This window comes from Grammomys surdaster, unplaced genomic scaffold, assembly GCF_004785775.1.
Source record: "Grammomys surdaster isolate TR1022 unplaced genomic scaffold, NIH_TR_1.0 357, whole genome shotgun sequence".
NCBI classification, from domain to species: domain Eukaryota; kingdom Metazoa; phylum Chordata; class Mammalia; order Rodentia; family Muridae; genus Grammomys; species Grammomys surdaster.
The window spans coordinates 1,402,859-1,412,112 of NW_021604776.1; the positions used below are offsets into that span (position 1 = coordinate 1,402,859).

The 9,254-nt window shown below is 41.4% G+C and overlaps 1 non-coding gene across 1 annotated transcript; it reads right to left on the reverse strand.

The window, feature by feature from the left end:
• Window positions 1-1,820: 1,820 nt before the first annotated feature.
• Window positions 1,821-1,961, reverse strand: LOC114631329. Its single transcript, XR_003712937.1, has one exon. It is a non-coding gene; the product is annotated as a small nucleolar RNA SNORA16B/SNORA16A family (small nucleolar RNA).
• Window positions 1,962-9,254: the final 7,293 nt, after the last annotated feature.

Genomic DNA, 9,254 nt, shown 5'->3' on the forward strand with positions numbered 1-9,254 from the left:
TCCCCCCCAGCCTCCCCCCCCCCCCACCCCCCCCCTTCCCCCCCCCCCCGCCCCCCCCCCCCCCCCCCCCCGTATGTGTGTACCATGGCTTGCATGTACAGACTAGAGGACAACTTGTGGCAGTTCTCTCCTCCCATGTGGCTTTCAGAGACAAACTGAAGCCACTGCACTTGTTGGTTACTGCCATTACCTGATGAGTCATTTTGCTGGCTCATGATTGTGACTTTATTTTTAGATTTATTTTATTTTATGTATATGAATATTTGCCTGTTCAAATGTATGTGCATTATATGTGTGCCTGGTGTGAATGGCAGTTAGAAGAGGGAGTTGATCCCCTGGAACTGGAGTTACAGATGGTTGTGAACTGCCATGTGGATGCTGGGAATTGAACCCCAGTCCTCTGCTCTTTACACCAGAACATCTCTCTAGCCCCTTGAGTGAGACTTTGAAACACTTAAGTTATGCCTTTTATTTAGTGCAATTTTTATAGCTGTTTTTGGTCAACAATGTGAGTCAACACTGTGGTTTAAGAAAAGAACCTGAGGTACTTGTTTTAACTCTGGACTAGAAAAGACCTGTTAACCTATAGTTTTCAAGTACCTTAAAGTGTATGAACAGGAAAAAGAATGGGAAAATAAGGGGCCTGAGAAAAAATGTCAGATGGGCTTGGGAATGTTGCTCAGTGGTAGAGTGCTTGCCTAGCAATGCATGAAGCCCTGGGTTGGATCCCCAGCACCATAGAAATTGGGCATGGTGGCATGAGCCTTTATTTACTAGGCAAAGGCAGGAGGATCAGAAGTTCAAGGTTGTCATTAACTACACAGTGAGTTCAAGGGCAACGGTGGCTACCTGAGCTTCTGTCTCAAAATGAAATAAAATAAAATTTTAAAATGCAGAATGAAATGTCAGCATTATTTATAGAGTAGGGGAAAATAGTTATTATCTATACGTTTCAGAAGGGAAATGGTTCAGGGCAATGGTGGCACACACCTTTGATCCCAGCTCTTGGGAGGCAGAGGCAGGCAGATCTCGAAGTTCAAGGGCAGCCTGGTCTATAGAGTAAATTCCAGGACAGCCAGAGCTACCCTGTTTGAAAAACCAAAACCCAAATAAAACCAAACCAAAACAAACCCAAAACACAAAAAACCAAAAAACCCAAACCAACCAACCAACCAACCAAACAAACAAACAAACAAAAACAGCAAAAATGATTCAGCAACTAAGGGTGTTGTCACTGAAGCCGACAACCAAATTCTATTCCTATAACCTGCATGGAGGAAGGAGAGAGCCAGATTTTGCAAGTTGTCCTTTGATTTCCATTTGTTGTCTTTGGAGCAAGCATGTCTGGCCCACATACACATATGCAGGCAAGATAAATTTAAAGATAAAAATGGCAAATGAGAAACTAAGAATTGTACTATCACTCATTTTATCTAAACTCTGAAAATTTGTTTTTTATTTTTCTAATTTGAAAAATGATAGTTTAAATTTTGAAAATGCCATTTGAATTCTCATTTCATTTTTTTAATGCCAATGCAATTATCTACAATGATCTTACAGTGTCTTGCACCTGATCCTCAGAAGCATAATGGTTTGATTGGCCTTAGCTTACAGGACAGTGACCCAAAGCATTGCTATGTTTTGCTAGAAGTTTCCAGGGCGAACATAGTTTTCAACTGCCCCTTTATGCTGACTCTTGGGCTCAGCAAACTGCTTCTGAAAGCCCTATTCTGCTAACCCCATGTTTGAGACTTGACATTTGTAGAGAGTATCCAGTGTTAACAAACATCTCTGGCCACTTCTTAGAAATGTCAAGATGGAACTGTCTTTCCCCCAAGTCTTACAGATATGTTACTGCAGATGGGACCATGACAGTTAAGGAAAACTGTTACTTGGGGGCTTTTTTTTTTTTTTACCACACCAGCTATGTGGAAACAGCTGCAGCTTTGATAAGGGCTGCCACGTGAATTCTTTTTAAGGGAATTGGAGGCAACATTTAATAAAAATCTTTTCTTTACCTCTTACCCCTGGGTGTGTGCTATGGCCCATGTGTGTAGTTCAGAGGACAACTTTCAGGAATCAGTTCTATCCTTCCTCAGTTTAGGTCTATAGACTTGGTGGTAAATGCTCTTATACATGTATCCATCTCACCAGCCACAAAAGCAACCTTTAATTAAAGTATAATATACTTGGGGTTGGAGAGGTTGCACAGTGATTCCTTTACTGCTATTATACAGGAATTGGGTTTAATTTCTAGCACCTACATGGCAGCTTACAACCATATCTAACTTCAGTTTCAGGGAATATGACATCTCATGTGACCTCTGAGGGTACCAGGCATGCACATTGTGCACATACATACAAGTAGGTAAAACACAAAGCATTAATACACATAAAATAAAACAAATCTAAAAAATGTAAAGTGTTACATAAAGATAGAAAAGTATGCATTATGTAAGTGTACAGCTTATTAAATTTTTACAAGTCCACTACTCTGATGTAACTAGGACTCAGATAAGAGGTGATGCATTAAGTCTGGTGTGGTGGCACAGGTCCTTAGTCTCAGCATTCAAAGCAGATGCAGGCAGATCATATACAGTGAGTTCCAGGACAGCCACTACTATGTGGAGAGACCCTGTCTCAAAAAAAGAAAAAAAGAAAAAAATGAAAAAAAAAGAAAAAAGGAAAAAGAAAGAAAAAAGGAGAGAAGAAGTGGTATATTAATAATGCCACAGGAGTTCCTTTATTTATTTATAAATTAGGTGACCAAATGGTTATTTACAGGTCCCTTTCTAATATCTCTTAGAGGAAAAAAACTTATCTGCACCACACTGAAAAGGCCAAAATCTATTTATGGTATCTCTCTCTCATTTTATTTTTTGGTTTTTCAAGACAGGATTTGTGTAATCTTGGCTGTCCTGGAACTAGCTATGTAGACCAGGCTGGCCTTGAAATCACAGACCCAGCTGCCTCTAGTCCTCTGAGTGCTGGGATTAAAGGCCCACTGCCACTGTCAGGGAGGCTTTATACGTCAATGGTTTTTCTGGAAAGTGCAGGAAAATCAAGAAGAGGCTAAGTTCATACATTTTTCTGAAGTCATAATAATCCCTGCATAGAATAGATGTTTCAGGTCACCATAACCTCTAGAAAAGATGCAGATATGTCTCTGGGTTGCATAGGATGCTTAAAGCTTTCATGTGGAGTCTCCCAGATTGTAGCTATCTCACTATTTCATCCTCTTTCCTACTGCAGCTGTCTAGCCAACATCTTCCTCCCCATACAGGAAAGCATTTGTCATTTTTTGCTTTTACCTTGCTTCCTTTGTTCAGTATAACAGAACAGCACTTTTGCCAGACTCCATTGTAGGTGATGTTTCTTTTTTTTATTGGATATTTTATTTACATTTCAGATGTAATCCCCTTTCCCCATTCCCCCCCAACCAGGAACCCCTATCCCATCCCCCTCCTCCTGCTTCTATGAGGATATGCCCCACCCACCCTCCCACTCCCACATCTCCACCCACGATTTTCCCCACACTGGGGCGTCCAGCCTTCACTGGACCAAGGATCTCCTTTCCCACCTATGCCCAACAAGGCCATCCTCCCCCTACATATACAGCTGGAGCCATGAGTCCCTCCCTATGTGCTCTCAGGCTGGTGGTTTAGACCCTGGGAGCTCTGGTTGGTTGGTATTGTTGCTCTCCCCATGGGGTGTAGGCGGTGTTTCTAATGAACTTTTTTGTTGTTCTTCTGTTCCCTAAATAAGCAAAACTTGTCCTTTTCAGGGCCAAAATGTGTCCAGCCAAAGTTCACAAACCATTACAGAGTTCTTACGTTTTCTCAAGAACAAGGTTTTCTAATAGTTCCAGACATTTCTTTGCCCTAAGCAATATGGGATTAGATTTTGGAATTCCAAGATCCAAAGATATTTTAAAATCCCTATTTGTGCTGGATGATGGTGGCTTAACACCTTTAATCCCAGCACTTGGGAGGCAGAGACAGACAGATCTCTGTGAGTTCTAGGCTAGCCTGGTCTACAGAGCAAGTTCCAGAACAGCCAGGGCTGTTACACAGAGAAACTCTGTCTTTAAAATGCCAAGGGGGAAAAAAATCCCCATTTGCACTGTAGCTCAGTGGGTGCAAGTGGAAAATGATCTCATGATATTGGCCTCACAGATAATACCGGCTGTGTCTATATTGTACCACAATAAAGGGGCTGCCGTGGGTGCAGCTTTCCGCCTTCTAAGAAGATCATTTGCTCTGTAGGAGTTACTGGGTGTGCCTGGAGAAGCTCCAAGAAGGTTAATAAGTGCCTGTGAAAGCAAGAGGGGGAAGATTGAAAGAGAACCCAGGAAATTCTCACAATGATACAAGGAAAAGGAGGCAAATGCCAAGTCCCTAGTCAGGCTTCAGAACACTAAAGAGAAACACAAACACATGAAGAAGGACGGGCACCACCCCTTCTGTCAGGTGACTGGATATGTAATCAGCATTTCCTTTCCCATGCACTGACTGCCTCTGAGGCTGGGACTGGGAAACAGGGATACAAAATGCTGTCTCCTAGTCCTCAGTAAAGGAGTACCCTGAGATGACCACAGTTCATCTCTCCAAAACACCATATTGCTTTAGAAGATTTATTACTTTATATTTGTCAAAATAACACAGTAGAATTATAGGCAACACAGGATTCAAGCTATGTGAGTCTTTTAATTCAGGCAGGATTGAATGTGTAATTAAGATTAATTATAGCATAATGGAATTGTAGAATACGATTATTGCATCATATTCCTTGCAGACATGCATCTTGTATTCCTATCATTTGCTGTTTCAGGTTGAGAAGCATGCTGGGAGACAGAGGCAATGGAGCTGAACTGCATTTTGTTACCAGGGTGTTAGAAAATTTTTGCCAGTGGCTGTCTCAGGGATGTTAAAATACGCCCAGATATGATGCAGGTTAGAATATTCTACCTTTATTTCATCCCCTTTGAGAAAAAGTCAACCTTAAAATATCTCCATCAGACGATGAAAACGTTTGTGTGTAGTATTCACAAGTTTTGGAATCACATGACTGTCTAGAGTGCGTGTCAGGGTAAAGGGAATTAATTTTCCATAAAGTCAAAATAGGAGTTGGAGCCTAGAGATGTTTTAGAGTAGGTCTCTCCTGAATCACAGAAGACAGGGCAGGCCTTCATAGTTTTGACTCTTCTATTAGAGAAAAATAAAATGAAAGAAGAAAATTATGTTGTATATTATAGTATATTATTCCTTTGAGATTTTATTGATTTTTATGTATATGACTGTTTGCCTTTGCCTAAATGTTTATCTGGGCACCATATGTGTACCTGGTACCTGTGGATATCAGAAGAGAGCTTTGGATCCTGTTGGGCTGGAGTTACAGTCATTAGTTGTCATGTGGGTACTAGAAGTTGAACGGGGTCCTCTGGGAGAGCAGCCAGTGCGCTAAACTGGTGAGCCATCTCTCCAGCCTCTAGTATATTATTTAAATGCTAAAACATATGGCGACAGTATCACTATTTAAGCCTATCTATGTATGAGACCTGAGAAAAATTTTAAATTATATTTTGACAAGTTCATAATATATATGATGTACTATGATCATATTCACCCTCCAGGATCCTTTCTCTTTTCACTCCTATTGGACTTTCCTCTTCCCAACTTGTCTCCCTCCTACTTTCATCCCTTTATTTTTGTGACTTAGTTGAGTTAAGCTTGCTTACAGGAGTATGATGAAGGGTTATTTATTTGAGCATGGGCCACTTACCATTGACTATACCAGTGAAAAACCCTCCCCCAGCCATTAACTACCAATTGCTCTCCAGGAAGCTTTATGAGCTCCTTCCCCAACATGATGGAGCATTGAAGGGTCCGATCTAATCCCAGGTCTTGTCCAGGCAGTCACTACTGCACTATGTCTGTCTGTCTGTCTGTCTGTCTGTCTGTCTGTCTGTCTGTCTGCCTGTCTGTCTGTCTGTCTGTCTGTCTGTCTATCTATCTATCAAAACAGGGGCTCACTTTGTAGCTCTGGATGATCTGGAACTCGAAAGCACTGAGATCAGCTGTTGCTGCCTCTGAATTGCTGGGATTAAAGGCTTTGCATGTTCTTTTGTTTGTTTTTTGAGACAGGGTTTCTCTGTGTAGCTCTTGCTGTCCTGGAACTCACACAGTAGACCACACTGGCCTCAAACTCAGAGATTGCCTCTGCATTTCGAGTGGTGGTATTAAAGGTGTGTGTTATCACCCCCAGGTGAGCTATAGTGTGTTTTCTTGAGTCCTATTGTAACACTATGGGGGCTGCTCCTAAAAACTGAGTAACCTACATACTTTAAATTAATATATACTTTTATTATGAAGGCTTTTGAAGTACACATTCAAATTCCTTTTAAAAAAAGATCCTTGAACTCTAGTATTGTCTTACTTTTTAAAATATATATGTTCATATAAGATCAGTTAAAACTCCTGCTTATAGCTCTTAATCAACTTTAAGGCCAAGTTTAAAAAACACATAGGGAACATAAGTGTTTTAGTTAGGGTTTTACTGCTGTGAACAGACATCATGACCAAGGCAACTCTTATAAGAACAACATTTAATTGGGGCTGGCTTATAGGTTCAGAGGTTCAGTCCATTATCATCAAGGTAGGAACATTGAGGCATCCAGGCAGGCATGGTGCAGGAGGAGCTGAGAGTTCTACATCTTCATCTAAAGGCTGTTGGCAGGAGAGTACTAGCTCCCGGGCAGCTAGGTGAGGGTCTTAAAGCCCACACCCACAGTGACACACCTATTCCAACAAGGCCATACCTACTCCAACAAGGCCATACCTTCTAATAGTGCCACTTCCTGGGCCAAGCATATATGCAAACCATCACATTCCACAACCTGGCCACCATAGGCTTGTTCAAATGTATGAGTATATGGGAACCATACCTAAACATAGCATAATGCAAAATATACTTAGTCCAACTTCCAAAGCCCCCACATTCTATACCAGTCTCAACAATGTTAAAAGTCCAAAGTTCAAAGACTCTTCTGAGACTCATCCAATCACTTAACTATAATTCCCAAAGCAAGACAGGAAACCAGCTGGGCAAACTCCAAATTCTGCATCTCCATGTCTGATGTCAAAGTGCTCTTCAGATCTCCAACTCCTTTTTCATCTTTGTTGACTGCAACAAACTTCTTTCTCCTGGGCTGGTTCCACTTCCTGTTAGCAGCTTTTCTCAGCAGGTATCCTATAGCTCTGGTATCTCAAACATCTTAGGGTCTCCAAGGCAACTTCAATGTTATAGCTTCTTGTTTCAATGTCTGGGATCCACACATGATCTTCTGGGCTTTCCCAAAGGGCTGGCGTCACTTCTCCAGCTCTGCCCTCTATAGCACTCTAAGCTCAGGTTGATCCACTCCACTGCTGCTGATGTTCTTGGTGATCATCCCATGGTACTGGCATCTTCAATACACTGGGGTCTTCTGCTTTAACTAGGCTTCACCAATAGCCTCTCATAGACTCTCTTCATAGTGCCAAGCCTCAAATCCTTTGCATGATCCCTTCAGTCCTGAGAGGTCAACTGCAACTGATGCTGCACCTTCACCAATTGCCTTCTATGGCCTCTCACAGTGACAAGCCTCAGCTGCTCTTCATGACCCCTTCATGCCTTCAAAGCCAGTACCACCCAGGTGACTCTTACACATTACCAAGTACAGCTGTAGCACAAGGTACAACCTTGACTATCTCTGGAACACAGCTTCTTTGTGCTCTCAGAAACCACTTCCCAGAAAATTTCCCTTCAGTGATGCTGGTCTCTTTTTAATCACCATTAATTTCTTAGCTCCAGTTAACTAGCATCAATTGTCCCAGTAATCTCTTTCTCTTCTTGACTAGAGCCACATGGCCAAAGTTACTGAGTTCTGCTGCTTGCAGGGGCTGGAACATGTCCCCTTGTTCTATTACATTATCACTGGCTTTGTTTTCCAACTCCTTCACCTGCCTAAGCTTGGCTGTCCTGGATCTTGTTCTGTAGATTGACCTTGAACTCAGAGATCTGTATGGCTGTCTTCTGGGATTAAATATGTGGTCCATCACGCCTGGATTTAAGCTTTTCTTTACCTAGAACTTGTTCTGTCCCAGGCTGGCTTAGAATTTAGAGATCTGCTTGGCTTTATCTCCTGGCTTTTTACCACCACACCTGGATCTAAACTTAGCTGGGTAGGATCTTGCCCCAAAGTCCCATTCCCTTAATTTGTTATCTCCTTGAACACAGGATTCAGTTCTATTTCACTTCTTAGTGCCCCTTTAATACTCAAATCATATATTTTACAGTTTTCCTTTCTCAGCTTGCTATGCTTATTTAAAATGCTCTTCATGAGACTTAATGGGCGTTTCTGAGACTTCCTTTGTCAATGCAATTAATCTGAGTCTCTTCACCTTAGCCTCAGGCAAACTCTTTAGACAAGGGGAAAAAGTAGCCACATTCTTCATGAAAATACCACAAAACAGTTTTTATGCCTTGTACTGAAATTCTTCTCCTCTGAAACTTCTTGGGCCAGTTCAGCACAGTTCAATTTACTCTTAGCAACAAAAATTTCCATATTCCTACTAGCATAGCCTATTACGCCCCATTTAAAGCATTCTACTGCTTTCCAAATCCAAAGTTTCCAAGTCTACATTCTTTTAAACAAAACCATGGTCAGGCCTATCAGAGTCACTTCCAGTACCAATTTTTGTGTCAGTTAGGGTTTTACTGCTGTGAATAGACACCGTGACCAAGGCAACTCTTATAAAGAACAACATTTAATTGGGCTGGCTTACAGGTTTAGAGATTCAATCCATTATCATCAAGGCAGGAACATGGAGGCATCCAGGCAGGCATGGTACAGGAGGAGCTGAGAGTTCTACATCTTTATCTGAAGGCTGCTAGTAGAATACTGGCTTCCAGGCAGCTAGGATGAGGGTCTTAAAGCCCACACCCACAGTAACATGCCTACTCCAACAAAACCACACCCACTTCAACAGGGTCATATTTTCTAATAGTGCCACTCCCTGGGCCAAGCATCAATACAAACCATCACAATAGGCAAATGTATAACTTACAACATTTAAATTCAGATAATTGTTTAAGGCATAGAATTATTTTTTTTCTGAAAGTACTATTTTATGGTCTATTATTTTATTTTAAGATATATATATATATATATTTTTATTGGATGATTTATTTACATTTCCTATGTTGTCCCCTTACCC